Source organism: Manis javanica, chromosome 15, assembly GCF_040802235.1.
Source record: "Manis javanica isolate MJ-LG chromosome 15, MJ_LKY, whole genome shotgun sequence".
Classification (NCBI taxonomy): Eukaryota; Metazoa; Chordata; class Mammalia; order Pholidota; family Manidae; genus Manis; species Manis javanica.
This window is the reverse complement of record NC_133170.1, coordinates 7205387-7229315: the sequence shown is the minus strand read 5'-3', so window position 1 is coordinate 7229315 and position 23929 is coordinate 7205387. Positions and strand designations below refer to the sequence as shown.

The window sequence follows — 23929 nt, the reverse complement described above, 5'->3', positions numbered from 1 at the left end:
AATGTTCCACTCAACCAAAATAATACCACTAACTGGTGATCTGGGGAATTAAAAGAGTAGCCAGTAAAGTGCAGACCTTCCCTTATGGAATACATAACAAACCAACAATCTAAACGCTTCTTGCCCCAGGAGGAAAAAAAAAAAACCCACAAAACAAAACTGAAGTAACTCTTCTCAGATTGTCAGTGAAAAATGGAAAAAAGAATGATTGCGATACACCTTTATTCGGAGAACACACCTAACAGCAATAGACTCAGCCCCTGATTTAATGATAGAGGAAGGGTGGGGAGGGAGGAAGGACGTTTTTCCCAGAAACTTGATAATGTTCCCAAGCTACAAAACTGTGCACATCAACCATAAAACTTAATCATCTGCTGACAAGTTTCACTGCTTTCACTGTAGTGTCAACAATATGGATTTAAATAGATCTGAAATGCAATTTAATTCAACAGCCAATTCCCAGTACCTACAAGACAAACCCACTTGTGAAGTCTTCACCTAATTCTTCTTTCTTCTTTAGCTTCTGTAACATACTATTTCTGTAGCTGTTTATGGAAACTACATGTTAAATAAATACCTGCAGAGGAGAAAAAAACTACCACCACTCACTAAAATGTGAGCTCCTTAAAGGCAAGAATTTTATATTGTATTGATTTTTGTACTCCAGTGTCTGAAACGGTACACAACAGATAATGGACTCTGAATAACTGCTTGTACAATAATGAATCAATGGACGTTTTACAATTTGTTATAGATTTATCTCACATCCAAACAGCTTTAGTTTAGAATTTTTGTATTTAACCTAAAATGATTTTGGAAGTTGTAGTGATTACCTCAATTGATACAATTGTCTTTATCATAATAAATAAAGCAAAATAATCTTAATAACTCTTTCTAGGCTTTCATGGTGGCAAACTGGACCCTGAGCATAGACTCTCCTTTCTGAACAAAATTTTTAAAAGTTTGACGGGTCCTCCAAAAATAATTTTGAATTGGCATATGCTTTTGAAAGTATGAAAATTGCAAGTATGATTATAGGTTTCAGACTTCAGTTATTGCTATACAAACACAGATATGTGAAAAATACATATAATATGTATAAAACATGTATATGTAAATATCTATATTTATATAAAATGTAAACATGTACCTTGAATGCCTTTTCTCTTGAAAGTTTACATAAAGAATATATATTGTAATCCAGGGATATAAGAGGTTCAAATGTGCAAGCAATGCAGGAATTGCTGTAGTTAGGACATACTATTCAGAAAAGAAAGTTCCTGTAAGTTCAGAGCTATTGAGCTAACACCAAACAGCATGACCTCCTCTGTTGTCAAAGAAGTCAAGAAGTAATCTGGGTGATTTCTGTAGGAAAGGCAGTAACAGAATCCTTAAAAAGAAATTTGAGTTCCTTACAGTCTTAAAAAAAAAAAAAAAACCTGCTATTTTTGAACAACCAGGTGCATTCCAAAGGTTCTTTTGTTCATTCGGTTGCTTGAACATGTTGTTGCAGCTGGCTCCGTCCAGGGCCAGTAGCTCATTTATGGGCTACTTTCAAATACTATTACCTAAGTAGCCCAAGTAAATTTCATCATAAAGAAAGAAAATAAGTAATTTATAATATACAAATTTGGATTATAGGAGATTGACTTATACAATTAGGAAAATGAGCATGGTTTATTTTTATTTTTTAATAATTATTAGTGCTATGTTGAACTCATACTAAGTTCTTGAATATTGAAATGGAAAATATAGTAACAATTGAAACTGAAATTGGAAAAAAAGTTGCCCGATACTCTGTTGAAACCAAGGACCTTGCTTATAATGTGTTGTCCCCAATGTAGAATTCCCTAAAGCTTGAGTGTTTTTCATTCATTGAGCTAACATGTAATGATCATAACAATGTGCCAGAGAGTAAAACCATTTCAGTAGAGAGGCTTAAGACCCCCTCCCCGACCCGACAACATACCTCTTCTAATACATTTATATATATTTATATTTACTTGCTACTTTTTTTTCTGTAACATTTATTGCCTTCTTTTGAGGCTTAACTATTGAGCAACTTTATTATTTATTATAATATTCTTGAGTGGAGCATAAATTACATATAAAGGACTAAAAAGGACAATTCTTGCTTGGGAATAAAGGATTTTATCAGCAATTTAGTAAGCTTTGTAATGACAACTCAAACTAATGATTGTCTTTTAAATGAATGCTGATACCCTCACCAGAGCAGGGTAGAGTTTGTTGAGCCCAGGCAAGAGCTGATCATTATTATTATTAAACACTGGGTTTGGGTCCTTAGCAGGTAATAGTTATAAGACTAAATCTTTTCCTCACACCAAAACAAGCCAGGTATTTTGTTACTTACTTGTTTAAATCCTTTTGAGGTTCAACAGCAAGCGGTCAGAGCAAGTCAGATAATTTTAAGCTGTGAGATACAGATTTGGTTTGCGATCTACACAATCTTCCAACAACCGTTGACAGCTGCCAGACAAAGGTAATCTATTACTGAATAAAAAATAATAATTTCTCAAATTTCTGAGCTTAAAGACGTGAAGAATTGTCACGGATTATTCTTAGAGTAACTTCTGAATTTATACAAATTTTAAGTCTTATATTACTATCTTATGACATTTGAATAACATACTTTAAAAAAACCAAATTACTGGTAAAAAAAAAAAAAGTAATTTTATTTTAAAAAAGACATTGACAAACCAGAATGAGTTCACAGGAAAGTAAATCAGGATGATGAAAGAGGCTGGAAACCAACACAAAAACAATAATTGAAGGAGGGACTATGTTTTGATTGATCAAGAGAGCCATCTTTGACTATCTGAAGGGCCATCATTAGAAAAATGACGGGCTTGTTTTTCTAAGCTTAGGAACCATATTAGTCTCAAAAAATCACCGAAATGTTGCTAAACATCAGAAAAATTTCTAAACATACCAATAGTCCAAATATATTTCAGGATACTTCAGAAGGCAAATCCCCGTCCATAATGATGGTACTTGTGAAAATAAAACCAAGAGTTTTGTTTCAATTAATTACATTATTTACAATATAAAGCTTGCTACCTTAAACTCCTGTTGAATTCTACATCTCCATGGGATAAATGAGTAGTTCCAACAATAAATGCCCCCAGTTCGAGAAAGGGTGATCACTGTGGCTGGAGAGGTTAGGAATGTCTTTTTGAAGAGAATGAGACTTGAGCTTGGACACAAATTCATTCATTCATTCATTTATTCAACAAATACTTACTGAATATCTACTAATTACCAAGCTCTAACAATAAAATGATGAGTAAAGCAGAAATAATCTGTCACAGAATGTGGGAGGCAGGCATTCCAAATAACCACACAAATATAATCTGGAGATAAGATGATTTTGTCTTTGAGGAAGTGAATAAACAGCAGGAGCAGCTAGAAAATTGAGAGTGAAAATATTAAACTAGTGGCAACTTCAGAAACAAGTTCTTAGAGAAAGCCAAATACTTGAGATGGTGGGGAAAGACATGACTAGAAGAATCATGTCTTCGATTGAATAAAGTCATATATGAATCCTGTTCGAGAGAAAAGATGGTGTCTGGTGCCAAATTTAATATTTTGTTTACAGTTAAATTTTTAAACTTTTTAATATGCATTTTAAAAATTCGATGTCTTGTATATGAATTTAAAAAAATAGAATGCAATCTTGTGGCTTAGATGAGCAAATATGAGTTATTCATTTCAAGGTTTCTGATGACATAAGCCTTAATAATTTACCTAGATGTATTGTTAAGTTAGCAGTGCGTCAGGGTTCCAGAAATGGAACTACAAAAGCAGATGAAACCGAGGTAATCAATGTACCATACTGCATTTGTGGCAATGATTAGAGAAGGTGGTATCATCAGAGGATAAAACATATTCCATACTGTCTTCCTAGCTGACAAAGTTTAGTGTATGAAGATAATTTAAATTTCCTCATAGGAAAATAACTAGGAAACATCCTCAGGTTTGTTGAAAATAGGGAAAGGTGTTACTACTCAATTTGTTGACAAGTAAAACGCTACTGTACTGCCAGTAATATAAGCTATACTTAAACTAATACTTAACAAGGTAAGATTTTGTGGAAGAGAATAGAAGACTCCAGGATCTTTGAAACTATTTCTGAGAAAATGCATCTTTAAAATTTTACCTCTATCATTTTTTCAGATCAGAACAGTGTCCAGCTGTGTTAGAATGAATTTCAGATATCAAATAAGAATTTTCTATCCAAATTCTTGACTTGGAAAACTAATATAAACAAAATATATTCTTATTAACTTTTACCATAATTGATACAATATAGTTAAAAGAGAAAAATGTATAAACTTTCCTCTATTTTTGGCATGTCATGAATATTATTTAAAAACCATTTTTTTTAAAGAAATGTTTTTATAGGAATCTCTTTAAAAGAATGCACCTAAAGGATGGAATTAAAGAATTACACCAAAAAATCCTGGAGTAAGGGAACTCAAAAGACTTCAAAGATTAATAACTTTAACTACATAAAATTTAAGAATTTGTACATGGGCAAAAATGCCACATAGTCAACAGGGAAAGTCAAATTGAAAAAATCTTGCAAAATAAAGGGATAATTTCTTAATATGAGTAAAGGATATAAAAACGCAATTTACCCACAAGTTTATAATTAGCAATAAGCATGTAGAAAGATGCTAAATTTTATTCATATTTATAAGATTTTTAAATAAATTTATGAAATTTTAATGATTTTTGTAAATTTATAAATGTGAAAATAACTATTAATAATTTAATGTAACTAGAATGAATCACTTTTTATCTTGATTTGATTGCAAATAAATTTGTCTACTAATATGTAAGGTTGATAACCATATAGGAAAAGAGAAACTCTCATATTCTATTATTGGTAGTATAAATTATTCATTCTATTAAGACACCAGTTTAACATTGTCTCTTGATATGTAAAACTTTTTGTTTGACTCCACTTTTGGGAATTTTCCCTAAGACATACTCACACAGGGCACACAGATATGTGTATAAGGATATTCATTTCAGCATTATTTGTAATGGAAATAACCCAAACACCCATCTACAGGAAACTGGTTAAATAAATGATAGAACATCCATAAAATGAAATTCTATACTGCTATTATAAAGAATGAGGTTGCTTTATATACTGACATTGGAAGATATTAACACTCTATTCCGGGATAAAAAAGCAATTTCCAGAACAGTAAGGAAGGCATGATTTCATTGAGGGGCAAAAAGGTACATAAAAATATATCATGTGTTTTTTACATGCATAAACAGTGATTGTGAGAAGACATACCACAGTGTTCATCACAGTTACCTCTGAGGAGAGAAGTGAGAAAGAATGTGGGAGGAGTGATATTTATTTTATGTATTTTTTTCCTCTTCGAACTTTTAAGAGCATCAATTACTTTTATAATATAAAATATCTTAAGGTAGAAAAACACCTTTTAAAACACATGTTAAAAAAAAACAAACAGAGACATACCTGAAACCAATATAATACTGCATATCAAGTGTACTCCAAAAAAAAAAACAAAACCATGCAGCCATTAGGAATACACATAACCTTGCTAAAAGTAAATTTGCCCGTTATGGTTTAAAAAATGAATTACTGACATAACTGGTAGCTTCTTGAACCTAAGATCTATGTCTGGTTTGGCTTTAAAGCTTCCAAAATATTTTGTATGATACATGCATAGAAATAGTTAGGAAACCGTGCAGCCCATAAAAGCTCTCCTTGCCTTCTTCCACCCTAATTCCCTTCCTCCTCACCTCTAAATGTTTAAACCCTGCCCATCCTTCAAGGTCTGACTCGCATGCCAGCTCGGTTTCAGACATAATTACCATTTATTGATTGCCAGCTCCGGGTCTAACACTCCTCTATGAGCTCCCACATGTTTTATCTCTCTTCATTGTTTGAAGTCTTCATGGTAATCCTGTGACATGGAGGTGAATCTTTCTCACTTACATGTGAAGAAATGGGCCTCAACGGTTTTGAGGCTTAGGCAGTGTGACATGTGTCATAATGACCTGTGGAGGTGAGAGAGGTCTCTTGAGCCCAAATCCCAGATTCATCCCACTTTATTCCTCCACGGACTTCTCCCTGATTTCTCAAACAGGAACTAATATTTTCCCTCTCTCAACTGCTAACATCTTATCAGAGCATCTTAAGGCACACATCACTCTCTGCTTCATTTATTCACGTAAAGCCTTGTGTAGGCATATGACACTGAAAGCTAAACCTAAGAGCTTCAATCCTTGAAGGGCAGGAGAATCACCTGTGAATTTTTTTTCCAATTTTTTTTATTATGGTATCTTATTATGTCATCTTAAACCATTTTAAGTGTACAGTTCAGTGGTATTCATAATGCTGTGCAACCATCCATCTCCATAACTCTTTGCATCTTGTAAAACTGGAGCTCTATACCCATTAAACACTACCACCCCATTCTCCCTTCCCCCAGCCCCAGCAACCACCATTCTACTTTGTCTCTACGATTTTTGACTATGCTAAGTACCTCATATAAGTGGAATCATACAGCATTTGTCTTTTTGTGACTGGCTTATTTCACTTAGCATAATGTCGTCAAGGTTCACTCATGTTGCAGAGTATGTCAGAACTGTCTTCCTTTTTAAGAAACAGCTTTTGCTTATCCATTCATCTGCTGGTGAACACTTGGTTACCTCCATGTTTTAGCAATTGTGAATAATTCTGCTGTGAACGTGGATGTGTATCCACAAGTAGAATGATTGAATCAATGGTAATTCTATTTTTAATCTTTTGAAGAACTGCCATAGTGTTTTCCAAGAGACCTATACCATTTACATTCCCACCAACAATGCACAAGGGTTCAGATTTCTCCACAATCTCACTAACATTTGTTATTTTGTCTTTTTGATAGCAGCACTCTAACAAGTGTGGGGTGGTACTTCACTGTAATTTTGATTTTCAGTTCCTTGAAGATTAGTGATACTGAGCATCTTTTCATGTGCTTATTAGCCATTTGTATGTCTTTGGAAAATGTCTACTAAGTCCTTTGAGCATTTTCTGTTTGTACTTGTTATTGAATTTTGGGGATTCTCTATATAAATCCAGATATTAATCCCTTATCAGAAACATGATTTGCAAATATTTTCTCCCATTCTTTGGGCTACCTATTTACTTTGCTGATATTGTCTTCTGATACAGAAAATGTTTTAACTTTTATGAGATCTAAGTTGCCTATTATTTCTTTTGTTGCCTGTCTCTTTGGTGTCATGTCCAAGAAATCATTGCTAAATCCAGTGCATGAAGATTTTGCCCTATATTTTCTTCTAGGAGTTTTGTAATTTTAGATCTTACATTGAAGTCTTTGATCCATTTTGATTAATTTTAGTATATGATGTTGGATAAGGATCTAATGTCATTCTTTTGCGTGCAGACATCCAGTTTTCCTGGCATCATTTGTTGCAAAGATTATTCTTGCCACAGTGAATAGTCAGTCTTGGCACTCTTGTCAAAATCATTTCACCAGATTAAACAAGGATTTATTTCTGAGCTCTCCATTCTATTTCAATGGTCTATATGTGTCTTTATGTCAGTACCACACTGTTTTGATTACTGTAGCTTTGCAGTAAGTTTGGAATCAGGAACTTTGAGTCCTCTAGCTTTGTTTTTTTTCAAGATTGTTTTAACTATTCAGAGTCCTTTATGATTCCATGTGAATTTTAGGGTGAGCTTTTCTATTTCTGAAAAAAAAAATTGGGACTTTGATACAGATTGATTTAGTGGATCATTTTGGGTAATATTGACATCTTAACAATATTAAGTCTTCTAACCCATAAATGTGGGATGTATTTCCATTTATATCTTCTCTAGTTTCAGCCATGTTTTGCAATTTTCATTTTACAAGTCTTTCACTTCAATGGTTAATTCCTAAGTGTTTTATTCTTTTCAATGCTATTGTCAGTGGAATTATTTTTAGAGTTTCCTTTTCACCTCCCTTGGAATAGTGTATTCAAATAAAACTTCCATTCTGGAAGAAAAAAAAAAAGATGTGCTACCCCAAAACATGGCACCTTTGCATACTGAATATTTTAGGCTAAAGGAATTTGAGAAAATGGCAGAAGCAAGGTCATTCTTACCTTACCCCCGCCCCCTTTTCCCCTGAAACAGGTCCTAATACTCATGTAAGAGATGCCTCCCTTAACATGAAGAAAAGGAGCATCTTTATTCCACAGATAAAGGGACACCAAGAAGAATCTGAAGGAACAGGCCTTGCTAAGCTTCCCTCCCTTTCTGCGCTTACCTCCCATACTCTTTGATCTTCATATTTCTTCATGATTGTCTGCCCTTTATCAAACCCAGCATGAAAATACTCAGGCTTAACTGTTTCTTTGGGTCTTTGTTTCCTTATGAAAGCTCTATTGTTGCATAAAATTTAAATAAATTTGTATGCTTTTCTTCTGTTAATCTTTCCTTGTATCTAATTTTCAGACTGAGCCAGGGACTTGAAGAGAGTTGAAGGAAATCATTTCCTCCTTGACATCTGTGAACAGAGATAATTTTACTTCTTTTTTTTTTTTTTTTGTCTATTTCTTTTTCTTGCCTGTTTGCTCTGGCCAGAACTGCCACGGCTATGTTGAAAGAAAGTGACAAACGTAGGTGCCCTTGCCTAGTTCCTGCTCATCGAAAAGGCTTTCAGTCTTTCATCATGGAGTATGATGTTCGCTCTGGGTTTTGCATAGATGGCTTTTATTACGTTGAGATTTCATTCTATTCCACTTTTGTTGAGGGTCTTTATCATGAAAGAGTGCTGAATTTTATCAAATGCTTTCTTCTGTAGCAACTGAGATGACCATGTGGTTGTTATTGGGGTTTTTTATTTTTATTTTTTATTTCTTAATAAGGATTTTATAGTTTCATTTCTCATGTGGATGTGCCTGCATGTGAAGAAAGCACATACCCAACGAGCCACCACACTTCATGGCATAAAATATTTTCCTTATAACAGATCGTGGTCATGGAGGCTTGGAAAACACTTCTCTACAAGTTCCTTGATCTCAGGGACTTCAAAGGAGCCTGCACACCACAGGCACTCAATCTGTGGAAGCAATGATCCCTGTTTTGTAGATGAGGAAACCCGAGTCTTAGCAAATTGAAATACCTTGCCCAATGTCACACTGTTAGTGATTGGGAAAACAGGTAATCATTGGGGTGACCTAAGGAATTGGGATCATTTCCAGGCAACATGATCACCCACAGCAACACGAAGGGCACAGTGTGCTTGTGCAGCCAAAAATAAGCTGTGGCACTTCACCACGGGCCCCTTATCTCTCTGCGCAGGGCTCTCCTTCTTGGGTCTCCCAGGCATTGGTGCCCACCTCTTGTATCCCTCAGCCAGCTTCTGTTTTTCCAGGCTTTCCGATCTGAGTTTCCAGTGGGCTACCTCCCTGGTCTGCTGAATCACCAACCTCTTCAAAATCGGAGTCTTGGTCTAGTTGTCTTGAGCCCTTTTTTTCTCGGCAGGTAACCTGGGTTTTGAAGGTGTGGTCTGCTTGCAGGATATGGTTTTTAGTTTGCTCAATTTCTCGCCTGTACTTTTCCAAGTCTCTCTCTACGGATTTTCACTTTGCCTCTGGAGCTGAAATGTGATTTGTGTTTCTTATGCTCTCATCGCATCTCTTCTTCAGCTTCTGATTCTGTTCATCTAGAAGTTTCTCTGAGTGTCCCAATATGATGCAAAAGAATTCAGTGAATAAAAAAGGACAAGACGAGAAAAAAAAAAGGACAAGACGGCTTAGATTCCTTTCTACATCTTTGGTAGCATTAGCTTTCAATTCTCTCGTGTGTAAAGTGCACGAGCAGGCGGGGTGCAGCGAGTGAGCCTCGTGAGCTTCAAGCTTCCACAGGGTAGGGCTGAGATGCCCCGGCTGCTGCACCAGCGCCATTTTCCACACTCCCCACTTCCTGCTGCTGGTGTTGATTTTTTTGTATTTTGGATCATCCCTGTATTCCAGGAAGAAATCCCACTTGGTCATGGTATATAATACTTTTAATATACTGCTGAATTTGGCTTGCTAGAATTTTGTTGAGGATGTTGGCATCAATGTTCAGAAGGGATGGTGGTCTGTAGTTTTCTTTTCATGTAGGTTTTCTGTCAGACTTTGGTATCAACGCACCTGTGAACTTTTTTAAATGCTCAGAACAATGGAATCAGAGTTTCTGCAGCTGATGCCCGATGAACTACATTATTTTAGACCCTGCAGTGGCCATTCTGATGCACACTGAGGGTTGAGGGAAGACTGTAAGGCTCACCTGCACCTAACTCATCTCTGCATTTCCATAGTGCCTTGTGAAAGGCAGGTGCCTAATAAATGTTTGTTAAATCACTCATAATTTATTAATGATCTTCAGAAATCCAAGTGTAGAATCAGAGCTGCCTCTACAGGAAAAGAAGGCCAGGTGACTGAGTGGTAGGGTCACTGTAAGGATCAGGTGGCACAAGCCCTAAAAAGGTAGTGGACTACATGGTTTCAAAAAAGACAGATGCACCCCTATGTTTATCGCAGCACTATTTACAATAGCCAAGAAATGGAAGCAACCTAAGTGTCCATCAGTAGATGAATGGATAAAGAAGATGTGGTACATATACACAATGGAATATTATTCAGTCATAAGAAGAAAACAAATCCTACCATTTGCAACAACATGGATGAAGCTAGAGGGTATTATGCTCAGTGAAATAAGCCAGGCAGAGAAGACAAGTACTGATTCCACTCATCTGTGGAGCATAAAAACAAAGCAAAAACTGAAGGAACAAAACAGCAGCAGTCTCACAGAACCCAAGAATGGACTACCAGTTACCAAAGGGGAGGGGACTGGGGAGGATGGGTGGGAAGGGAGGGACAAGGGGGGAAAAGGGGCATTACGATTAGCACACATAATGTAGGTTGTGGGGTGGGGGGCACGGGGAAGGCAGTATAGCACAGAGAAGACAAGTAGTGACTCCATAGCATCTTACTACACTGACGGACAGTGACTGTAATGGGGTATGTGGTGGGGACTTGATAATGGGGGGAGTCTAGTAACCACAATTACATGTGGCTCATGTAATTGTATATTAATGATACCAAAATAAAATAAAATAAATAAGAGGTAGTGGACTACAAAGGTAAAAGGTGAAGCAATTGAGGGCCAAAGGTGTGCTCAAACACACCTTAGATGTTAACTAGGAGCAGCCATAAGGAATGAGGAAAACAGGCTTATTAGGTTATCTCTGCAGGCTTTGTCCTGCCCTTTTATGATGGCTCTGCTCTTTTTTCTTTTTTCCTTTGAAAGGCACCCTTATTTTAAGCAGATCACACTTGCATAAAAATGATTACATTACATTGGAAGACCAAAGAGTTTGCCTTCACTCCCCCAGATTCCCCTGAACTTGTAACATAGCAAAAGAGGACTAGTTCATGCTGGCAGTGCTTTGAAAAAGGATGAATTTATCTAGGATGGGGAAGGGGACCTAAGGGGACCACAGCAGGAATGTGGCTGAACAGGGCTAACACCATGAAATATGTTGTTCCTTAGCTAAGGAATTAAGGGAGCCCGTTTTTGTTAGTATCTCTGCCTGTTAGCCAGATACTTTTATAATAACAAAAACACCCTGTGTGCACATGTATATGTGTGCATGTGTGTAAGATTAGCTGATGTTTCACCTTTTTCCACTTTTTATATTAACTATCCGTATAACAATTTAGAAATCTTGTTGGAATTTGTAGTTAGATTTGAACTGAAACGGGCTGCTTTTATTACATAGGGGTAATAGAGCTGACACACAATTAGTATATACTTGAGTTGTCTTTTGTAATGTTCACAATAATAATTAATAAATATCTTTATGCACATAATCTGCTATATGGTAAGGAAACACAATGTTATAAAATAGACTTCCTTCTCTTAATGGGCTTCCAGCCCCATTAGGGAAACAGAAGTTACATAAAAAGTAAATACTCAAAAAGTAATACAGGCTCTACAGTAAATGAAATATACTCACCATTATTGCTATATGAGTTCAGATGGCTTGTGCCCTTAAGGAACTTGTAAGGAAACCAGACAGGCAAATAAATCATGCCAGCACAACACGGTAAAGTACTCACAAGCTACTAAGGAAGCACAAAGCTGGAGTATTTAGCCCAGCCTGGCGTTCAGGGAAGACTTGGAGAAATGCCGTTTGAGTGGTTAGGAAGGATAGATATGGGGCTGACAGGTGAACAAACATGGGCAGGGCTTTACAAGCTATAGGAACGGCCTAAGGAAGAGTGCGTAAGTGGAAACAGCATGGCATGTTGAAGGAACATGCTGAATTATTATAGTGCCAAGGGCATGATTGGGATTTACGGGGGATAGGGCTGGTCAGGTTCCAGAGGGCCTACGAGCTACGTTAAGAGAGGCTTGGACTTAGGCTTTAGGCAACGGGAGCCACTAAAAGCAGTGAGGCAGGAGTGTGTCATGATTAGATGCATGATTTTAAGTATCTGACTCTAGGTGCAGTGTGGAGAACGGATTAAAAGGAAATCAGACCAGAGGCAGGCCAGTCGCTTAAGATGAAAATACTAAAGTTGAGGCTAATTATCATTAAGGGCCATAAATGGATAAGAACTGACAGGAAGAGGACAGATTTGGGAGGTTTCCAGAAGGGAGAACTACTTGGTTATTGGCTGCATGTATGTGAAGGGGGCTACACAGTCTAGACTAAGTCCCGTGTTTCTCATTTGGATGGTGGTCACATGAATGGAGAAAACTGGAAACGAACAGGCTTAGAAAGCAAGATGGTCAGATAGATAGTATCCGAGGAAGAAAAGGAAAGAGAGTAGAAGCTAGAGAGGGGTGAAAGGTCAGGGGAAGTTTTTTGTTTATATGTTCTGTGACGTTCTAGTGTGTGAATAACTCGATCATGCTCAGAAGCTGAGACTCAGTTGTATTTTATGCTTCTTTATAATGGCACTCCGATCAATGTCTGTTGAGAAAATGGGAAGAATGAGTTGAGAGGAAGAAACTGGAGCTGAAGACAGAGCACGTCTGATAAAGTAAGGTCCTCGGGAGGAGAATCAGGGCCAGAGGGGGATGAGCTGGTCTCAGGCAGCACAAGGGTGTCTCATCCTCTGAGACTCACGGGAAGGATGTGGCCGCAGTGGACATGAAGCTACATTTTTGGGAGTGGAAGCAGCTCAGATATCTACTGCTTGACGACCTTGATTTTCTCAATGGAATAGAGGCAAGTTAGTCTGAAAGTCAAGCATTTGACTGGATTGAGAAGAACTGTGTGGGAACCACCGCCCAGTGGAAAAGAAAAGAGTGTTTTCAGAGGATAAATGAGAGGTTTGTTGATGGGGGTTGAGGGTTCCACTGAAATTGGACATCATAAATCGTAGTGGTGACCTTCTGCAAGTGCCTAAATCCCAGCCCCCACCCCTGTTCCAGTGGGACTCAGGAGTTCTAGAGACAACAGGTAACAGCATAGCGGGGGAGAAGACATGCTTGCAAAGAATGGAAGATGCTGGAGAGAGCGGTTTAGATGCTTAACCATGTTGGTGGTTGAAGTCAAGGAAGAAAGATGGGGTGAGGTGGTAGGCTCAACGACGGCCCTCCTGACACTTTGACCTTAGGCCAGTGAAACTGATTTTTTATTTATGACCTCCAGAACTATAAGAGAATAAATCTGTGTTGTTTGAAGCCACTAAACTTGGGGTCATTTGTTACAGCAGCTATAGGAAACTGTCATTTGTTACAAGCAGTGAAAGAGGACTCATCAGAGAAGCTGGACCTTAGAGGAATGGCAGGACATGCAGTGAGCAAAGATGTGGGGATGGGAAACTGGGTGGTAGAAGATTCAGACAGGGAGAAGGTGACACTGCCGCCAGTACACTCAGGGACCAGGGACGAGTCTGCTAACACAAACGACAGGGCTGGGAAATGAGGCTGAACTGGTAGGAACGCACCAAAACACTGAGCCGCCGGATGGCCTTCTTGATGGCTTGGGCTGTGTCCTGCAGGCTCTGGTGAGCCACCAAAGGAAGATGGACTTAAAAGCTGATTTATAAACTTGTGGAGCAGGGAATGATCCTTGTTTAAGGTTGGTGGCAGTGTGTATCTTTCAGGGCTCTCCAGAGAAAGAGATCCAACCGGACATATATGTCTCTGAGTGGGGTTAGGGATGCAATGTGTGGCAGTGTGACAAAGATCTGTACAGGGGTCGATGGCCTTGGTGCTACCATGCAGTGCTTTAAGTTAAAAAAATCCCAGTGTGCACATCATCCTGGCTTATGGGAAGAGCAGTCTGTTAGCAGTCAGAATTGAAGAGTCAGTCAGACCAGAGAAGAAAAAAACGAGCATGATGTGAGAAAAGTTTTTGAAACATGAGAGAATTGTCACTTCCCTCTGGGCATCGACATGCTGACTGGTTAATGTACTTGCTTTAATCAACTGAAATTCAAGCAATTAGTGTAGCCTTGAGCACAAGTTTACAAGCTTTCTATGTTTGACCTAAGATTTATTTATCTGGGTTGGTGTTTTCCTGAATTTCATTTCTGTATTTAGGTCTGGGTTTCTAAGTGACACATGGTACTGCTTGTAAATTATAAGCTTGGCGTTTTGGCAACTGTAATAACGAAAACCTGAAGCATGAAGATTAAAAATCCTGCCTGGCCAGGTTTTAAATTGAGCCTGGATGCATTTCACTTATTCTGTTAGACTGGTAACTGGTTGCCAACAGAAACTTAAAGAAGCACTTTCTGCAATTAATATGTTAACTATCATTAATAGCTTTGTTTTCTCCAGACAAGCCAACACCCCAGGCTTTAGTCTTTAGTCCTGATAAACTGGTTCTAAGAAATGACAAGCGCATGAGTTCAGGAACGAGAATACAACCAAGCTGTGAATCTAGCTGCAAAATGCTTACTGCCTCTCCAAGGTGAATCAAAACCTTGAACTTAGAAGCCACTATGACAGGCTTTACTTCATGTGCCAGAAATGATTTTTATACTCTGCCATCCAAATATTACGAAACAAGCAGACCACTTTCTGTTGCCCCCAGGGTACCAAGCTTGTAGTCCACCCACCAGTCCCCAGTTCTCCAGGTCAGCACTTCCTCCATTCTGGAGAAACTGTTTTCTTCCCTGCACACCCCCTCCCTGGGCCCCCTGCAAGAGAAACCATTTTCAAAGCTTCACTTGAGTCCTCACACTTTCCTCAGGGTGTCTGTGACCCCAATTTCCTAATTTCAGCTGTAGACCAATGGCAGAGGTGGGGGCTGCAGAGGGAGGGAGTTAACGTTTGGTATTGGCCCCTGGCACACAAAGAACCAGGTACTTTATCCGTTTTATCTTCCATCAACTTTGTCTCTTTGCTTCACACTAGGGCTGTGAGCTGGTGTGACTGTCACGTCCACTTTATCACTAGGCCAACCGAGCCTAAGGGAAAGGAGTAAGGTCACACAGCTAGCAAGGGACAGAAACAGGACTCTACCCTGGTCCTTCCGGATCCAAGTATGACTTGAACTGCATCACAAACTATCAGTTTACCTACTTAGTGGCAGGATAATTTCCTGAGAAACAGATGCCCCTTCTCAGTTTGTCGACCACTATGCAGGTGTGGAGCAGTCCTACAGCTCACCTATACAGTAGACATCCCCCAAAACACTTGTTTACTTAGTACAAACAAGGGATAATCAACCCAGGTGACTGAACTGTCCTTACAGCTTCCAAAGGACACTGTCCATCTTTCATTGTAATCCCCTTGCTGCAATGGGAGAGGGATGGGCTATTCAATAAATGGACGCAGGAACCACAGCAGCCTATGTATCACCTCCTGGTAGAAGGTGGGGTCATCGGCTCACGAGGTCCCGAGCTCCAAGATAAAACGACAAGCTGCCAATTTCTTCCCAGCATCACCAGTAATGTATCACACAGCAACGCGGCTGTACCATTTTCAAAGGGATTTCATATCCATTATCTAATCCCAAGTTCAAACACCATTCTGAGAAGATTAAGGTGTGGGAAACTTTATTCTACGCTCCACTCTGTGCTCTGGAACTCAGAAGGGTAATAATCTAAGCCTGTTCCTAGTTAATTGCAGTTATAAATGCATGATTCCAGTCTGATTGTGCACAGGAACCAGACTGTTTCTCAGGCTCACTCTAACTTGTGAGGACATGAGCTGACTTATGAGGAATGGCGGCTGATCTGAAAAGATTCCCAAGTGGTGCATTCAGGGCACTCAGGGTATATTCCAGAGCTGAACTCTCCACCTGGGCTTTCGGTTCCATTCTTCCTGCCGTTCCTAGAGGTTCATGGCTGAGGAGGATGGTCAGAATATCTGTGATTATCTGTGATATCTTCTACCATCAACCTCAAGGGCCATGAAACTGCATGTGTGAAAACTAGAGCTTTTCTTGAAATGTTGGGTTTAAACTACCCCGGGTCTCCTATTTATTGGATAGGTAGCCTTGCAAATCACTTGGCATCTCCTGGTCTCAAGTTTCTTCATTTTTAAATGGAGACAATAATAAAGTCCACCTCACAGCATTCTAATGAAGGTTAAATGAAGTAATATCTGTGAAATTAAGATGCTTATTAAAGGTAACTCCCATATTTAAGTTAATTATTATTAGTTCTTAACTAAATGATACTTTGGGGCAATGATACATTTTACTAGGTTGTTCTAGTCATGCCACTTAGGCAATCACCTACAGAATAAAGTTGGCATGTTGGGACAGAAAATTTCTCATCAGTATAGTACTTAAGAAAGATGGAAATACTTCTCAAGGAATTAAACCATAAAATCAAAATGTAACAGAATCAACACAAAGATACTCTGTCACCTTTAAATGCCACAGTTTAAATGAAGAAAGTGAAAAACCATTTAATGTAAATGAGCATTTCTATATCAATCAAAAGGAACGGGATGAGGAAGGAAGGTCATAGGTCAGCAAACAAGCAGAGTGAAGCTGGAGGCAGCCATCGCCCACTGTCGCCCTGTGGGAGGAGACAGGGTCCTCCCAAGCCCCTCCAGGATTCCATCTAGTATTCCTGTGTATCTCCGTCCTCCAGGTTGGTTGGAATTATTCCCATTGCATTCAAATATACTTTATTATTCCCTTTCTGGAATCCACTCCTCTTGATCTCACGTTCCCTTCTGAGCTACCGCCTCATTTCTCTGCTCCCTGTGGTAAACAGAGGTTTTGAAAGCCTGTCTCCACTTTCTGACTCTGTGGCCCACCTCTCATTCCCTCTCCCATCCGCTGTGGTCCACCTGATGCCCCCACGGCTCCACTGAGGAAACTCTTGGTGAGGCCCACAAAAGCCCTTCTTCTTGCCCAATGCAATAAACCATTTTCTACCCTCATCCTACTGCCTTCTCAGCAACTGGTCCATGTGACTGGTGGTTCCTGACCAACACCCTCTCTTTGGAACCTGGGACACTACATTCTCTTGGTGTGTTTGCCACTTCCTGGTGGCACCTTTTCAGCTTCCTTTGTTAACACATTGTGCCCAACAACTAGGCGGAAGACGTTCCTCCAATCCCAGGTTCTAGGCTGCCTCTTAGGCAGTCTCATCCATTCCTGCTGGGCTTTTCTGGCGATTCCCAGATTTCTACCAGCAGCCCAGATCTTTCACATATCATATGAGACTCACATATCCAACTAGCATGTAAGGTCTCCACGTGGAGGTGTATGCCTGACTCACATGCAGAAATCACTCTTCCCGTCTCTGTGCAAATCGGTCTCCACTATTTCTCAGCTCAGTTAATGGCACTGCCAACTCTCAGAAGCTCAAGCCAGTAACAGGAAATTGGACGATGCCTCCTCCTCCTCCGTCACCCGCCACATCCACACCGAGCTCAGTGCCGTCAGTTCCACCTCCGACAGGCATCCCACATCCAGACTTCTCCGCCACCGGCTAGGCCAAGCCCTCACCTCTCCTCTGCGCTATTGCACATAGCCTCCTCACTGGTCTCTTTTGCCCTTCTTCAGGTAATTCTCATTTTTAAAAGGTAATCTGGAACATTCATTAAAATTCTTCAGTGGCTTTCCATTGCACTTTGGATAGAATCTAGAATCCTTACCAAGGGCCGCTGGTGGCCTCTCTAGGCTCCTTTCCAGCCACTGTGTCCCCTTCCTAATTCTACTTCAGCCACACTTCTCTTTCACTTCCAGGCAAGCTCTTGCTGGCCACAGGGCCCAGTTCCTTCCATGGCATTCTCTTCCCTTCCCTGGCTTTGCCTTACCATCCTCCCCATAGCTTGGTGCCCGGTTAACTTCTGCTCACCTTCAAGTTTCAATGTGCTCTCCTCGGAGGCCTTCCTTAAACTTCCAATCTAAAATAGATCTATCATACTTCTTTCTCATAACTTTTCCTTCATACTATTTACTTTAATTTATAATTATACATTTTCTGGCATATTTATTTGTTGATTATTTCCCCCCATAGACTGAAGGTTCCACGGGAGCAGAAATCACCTGCCTTTCGTGTACTACAATATACTCATTAACAAAGTGCCTGGGACATAACACGCCCCGAATAAATATTTGTTGAATGATAGTATCTTCCTGATAAGCATATACTACTGTAAAAGCAGACAGGCATCAGAGCCTGGTGGCAGTAAATACTTAAGCCAAACAGCTTGTGTGGGTCCCCTTGCTAGGATTCTAGGCTCGCCAACCAGTCTTTTGATAATGTGCCTTCTCATTTCTAATTCAAATATAATCAGGTCCCACAGGGGCACAAGTGAGTCCAGCTGAGCATTAGCACCAAAATCCTACTTTGGTGGTCCCCCTCTTGAGGGTCCCCCCAAGTGTCCTCAACTATTTCTCAGGGTCTGCTTCTCATCACCACCCAGCCCCTCTGCAATTCTGGGAGGATATTATCCTTCTCTAGGGGTTCTCAGGGCTTCCCCACATGGTAAGGCCCTCAAAGATCCACTTAGTTCTCTCTTTTCTCTCACCATGCTACATGGATCTCCTAGGACTCTTTTCCTGCCAAGTGACAGAATCCAACTCAAACGAGTTTGAGCACAAAAGAGGCCTGATTGCTTCTTGTGACTGGAAGAACCAGGACTGAGCCCTGGGGGGAGCTGCACTCAGAGCCTCCACGCTCTCCGGCTGCGGTTCTCCACGTCTCAGCTCAGCTCCTCGTCTTCTGCCGGCTCATTCTCTCTTCCTGCAGACAAGTTCTCTCTGTGTATTTGAGGACATCGCTGCAGCAGGTCCAGTTTCATGCCCAAGTCCCTCATCCCAGAGAAGAAGAGCTTTTCGCCACCAGCTCTACTTGGAAAAATCTAAGAGAAGGCTGTTAGTTGACCAGCCACATACTCTGCTTGGGTGACATGTCATTCCTTACGTGGCCACGGGTGTGGAGTCCCAGGCAGTGGGGAAGTCGGCTGTAGAAGGGGAAGATGGACAGGCAGGACCAGAAGAGGGCATAAAAGTGTACGGGGAAACATTACAATGGCTGCTACACCACGTTTTATGCAGAAATAGTGAATCTGCCTGTTGTGTTGCTCCCAAAAAGATATGTTGAAATCCTAACCCCCAGTACCTCAGAATGTAACCTTATTTGGAAATAAGTTTATGACAGAGATGGTGTCACACCGGAGTAGCAAGAGCCATTAATCTAATCTAACTGGGGTTCTGACAAGGAACATTTTTTCATGACCCTTATAACACAATGGTAAGGGGGATTTCCTCAGGGGCACCGTCATGATGGGTGCAGGGACCCCTACAATGGGGTTTTGTAAGGGGGGAAGAGAAATTGGGCTCCAAATTTGAAAACAGTAAGAGTTAGTGGGAATTTACAGCCAGAGAGCAGGTTGTGGAAGGAAAATCACTGAAACATCAGAAGTAAGGAGGGATTTCTTGTTAAACTGACCTGACAGGATTCCTGCTGAAGGCAGGCCCAGGGGATCAGACAGCACCCGGGAGACGGTGCAAGGTGAGGAGCCCAACCAGATGCCAAGGGCAATCAGACATGGAGGGTGAGGGGCTCTGGCTGAGGCTGGGGGATATGAAGATGGGTACTGAACTCCGAAAGTCAAGGCCTCGTTGAGAAGTGAGTTCTGAGGGGCAACTAGAGTTTGGTCAAGGAGCGACTCTGTCTCCGGGAGAACGCATGGGAGATGCAGCAGAGATGGGAGCGATGCGGCCGCGAGGCCAGCACTGCCGGCGAAGGCCTGCTGTCCCCAGGAGCCGAAGGGAAGCGCGGGCAGACCGCCCCTTGGGGCCCTCAAAGGGGAACACCCCTGCTGATGCCTTGATCGCAACCTTCCAACCTCCAGCTGAGAGAGAACAGATTTCTGTTGGGTAAAGCCCCCCCAGTTTGCAGTACTTTCTTACAGCAGCCCTAGGAAGCGAACACAGGGTGCTTTTCCCAACTCCGAATGGCCTCCTGACCCTGGGCTCAGAATCCCGTATCATTCCCCATGAAGCCTCCCTACACCTTTGGCCCGGCTTCTGACTGTAGCTCACTCCCTGCCCAGAGCCCAGTCTGGGAGCCAGGACGGATACCATGATCACTGTACCTGTTCCACCGTGCCCATTCTCTGCCCTCTGCCCAGCCACCACGGTCCCCCACCCCCAAGGCACACAGCCATAAGCTGTGGCCAATGCAGGAACACAGCCTCTGGGCCTCTCTTCCCGGCAGGGAGAGAATTCTTTGATTAGGCTGATTCAATACCTGTTCAGTTGGATATTTGTATTTGTCACCGAAATGAATAATTTGGCACTCTATTCTATTCTACACATTCCTATCTGTGAGCTTTGTTAGGGAGTTAGTATCTGAGCCCTGTGTGGGCTGCGAATTAATTTTAAGATTCTGCATCTACAAAGGTACGAGCCCGCCTTGCTGGACCTGTCCAGGGCATCTATCAGAAAACCAGGTGGGCCCTCTGACCCCATGCACCCCACTGAAATGTCCTCGTGGACCCAGTGTACCCCGGTCACGGAACTCCTTCCTGCCCGTGAACTCTACCCCTCAGCCCCTCCTGAGGACTAGGACTGAATGTGGCCTGGTTTTCCACTCTATCCCTCAAAGCTGCTCTGATTTTATCTCTTATTTTTATCCTATAGAAAGTACAATACCCCCAACAGATTAACTCTACTATTATTTAGGTGGTTGCTTTAAATTCACAAGAGTACTCGGCCTTGGGCACAATGTTTTTATAGCACCAAGCAGCTCTGAGCGTGTGTATGTGTGCATGGCTACCCGGCTGCCAATGAGCTGCTTTTACAACATGATAACCTCGTGCCATATGTTGGGCAAATATCTTGGCTATAATTCACGAGCAACTGACACATTAATAGAGCCTCTGCCATTCTTATTGTGGAGACTGTGTGTTAGTGGCCTTTGTCTGCCCTCGATCTGGAAAAGAGGCCGCGTTAGCTCCCCGACGCTTGGAACTCAGTTGACAAGGGATTCTGTGAAAACAAAGCCAAACAAAATCGGTGGCTTCCACAGGCACCTGGCTGAATAAATTATACTGGATCCAAATCTCTGTTACAAGGATGACAGAAAAAGAGTTAAAATATGCCTCTCCTGATGAGTTCCTTTACTCATTTACTATTTAAAACTTGCCGTTCCAGGAAAGCAGAAACTTTGCAAGACATCTTTAACTGGGTCTTTGAGGCTCTTTGACCCCCAGAGGTCAAAGCAGAGTCACTGGGAGCCATTGCTTCAAAGCCGGTGCTAATGAATGACCCCAACACTCTCTTTCCCTTGGCCTGCCCTGGCTTCTGAGTGGCCACAGGGGATGTGCCCAGAAGGGAAAAGACTGAATCGAAGTAACAATCTAGAAAGGACTATGAAAATAGAGACAAAATAAGTCCAGAATTCTACACAAAAGAAGAACAAAACAGCACCAAGCTTTACTAATAAGCTTGGTGCAAATAAACACGGTACCACTGAATTTAACCCATGATGTGTGGGTCTTTCATTTGCTACAAGTTTGGCATTACCAGCCAGCAAGAGGCATTGAAATGCAGAAGTATAAAAGAAAAAAAAACATTTTTCACTTTGTAAAAATAAACCCATACAGGATTACATAAATCCCCACGGCAAGGTGGAAGTCTGCATAGTGTGATTTTAATGAAGTCACATCTGTCCAAATAGAAATTCCCATCAACCTGCCAGGTGCTGTCTTCTCACTCAGAATGATCACCAATAGTGTCGCTCAACAAAGACAGCAATGTAGGTTCCAGAGGAATAGGGTCAAAATATGCTAGGATTAAAATGTTACCTAGGAGTGGAATGAGTAACTGAGATTAGCTTTTACCCATTAGTAAGCCATAGTAGACCAGAGAATCAGCTCATCTCGGTAGATGTGGGATTGATGTTTGATTTCTGTGCGGGATGAGGGTGCACACACCCCAAACGGAAGTGACCAAGGGTCATATACAGTAGAATAAACAAAGCCAGTGAAACAGCAAGAGACGCAGAGAGGCATCATGGATGGTGAGATTATTCACTGAACCTGCTCCAGAGAACTGTCACTACTGCCACTTCCTAAGCTGTATCATTTTTCAGCAAATTACCTAAGTTTTATAGGCCTCCATTTCCTCATCTGTAAAACTAGAGTCATAATACCATTGAGAGGACTGCTGAGAAAATTAAATAAGATATATATATATATATATATATATATATATATGTAAACACGAACATATGAGATACAGTGTGCCCTTGAAAAAGTAAGCTTCCCGGGTGCTTTGTTGTAGGAAAAGGTGCCATCGTGAGGGAGAAAAGGTTAGAGAGAGCAATGGGGTGCACATAGAAGGCTCTGAAGTACCCCCAAAGTTGGGTCTGCTTCTTTAGCTGACCAATAAGAGACTTTTTTCATAAACTGTTACCATCAGAGCTAGCCCTCAGCTGGGGCTTTTGGCAAACTTTGTCTGTAAAGGGTCAGACAGTAAGTATTTTAAGCTCTGCTGTTCATATACTGTCACTGTTGCTCATCCCAGACAAGCAGAAAAGCATCTGTAGACTGTACATCAATGAGTGACCTTGACAGTGTTCTAATAAAAATTTTATTTTTGGACACTTACAATTGAATTTCATATAATTTTCATGTGTCACCAACTATTATTCTCCTTTGACTTCTATTTCAACTACTTAAAAATGTGAATTTTCACTTACCATGATAATGAAGGGTTTCCCTACCCCTAAGATCCTGACCGTAGAATGTTTGTTCTCTGACTTCTATTATCCTAATTTAACGTGTACCTTCCCACTGCCTCATGCCTATTTCCATAAGGGAGACTATGCTGACCATCTGGTCTTGGCATTGTATTTCTTACTGTAAAAGTACAAATTGGCAGCTGGCTTGCACATCAGTCTCTCAGGAGTTTGGTTACTATTAGTTCCCACTGTGAAGCCTGCATGATCACCCCCAAAATAGCAAAAGAGGGGCTATGGGGAACTTTAAAGCTGAGGACCTTGGGCATTCTGACCTAAATAAAGTAACACAGTCCTGTCTGAACAGCCAAACCCTGTCAGCCTCCTTCCCTGACAGCATTATTTTGCTTTAAGTGCCTTACCAATTATTACACGTGATGACTAGTATTTGTCATTTTAAATGGCAAACAACTCTAAGGGTCTCTGGTGGAGGGCAATTTCAGACATCATTGCTCGAGACTGGCTGACCATAGATGCGGTTTGGAGTATTACTGAAGTGCTGTCTTGTAACTAGTTACACACGATGCCAAATCACCTCTCTCACCATCAGGACACCTTTTTCTACTTTTTCCTGCTTATGTAATATGGAGACTTCAGAACTCAAATTTTGATCCGCTCTTGATTCAACCTTGGTTTACTTGACTGTGGTAATTTTCCACATTGCTGAGAGAAAGCTGAAATATTACAGTATTGACTT

General features: G+C 40.8%; 1 long non-coding RNA gene across 1 annotated transcript; it reads right to left on the bottom strand.

Moving 5' to 3' along the window:
* Positions 1 to 2008: 2008 nt before the first annotated feature.
* On the bottom strand, positions 2009 to 12214 carry LOC118972738 (uncharacterized). Its single transcript, XR_005061820.2, has 4 exons — positions 12066 to 12214; positions 5881 to 6066; positions 2951 to 3011; positions 2009 to 2487 (listed from the first exon to the last, which is right to left on the bottom strand). It is a non-coding gene; the product is annotated as an uncharacterized lncRNA (long non-coding RNA).
* Between the last annotated feature and the right edge of the window lie 11715 nt (positions 12215 to 23929).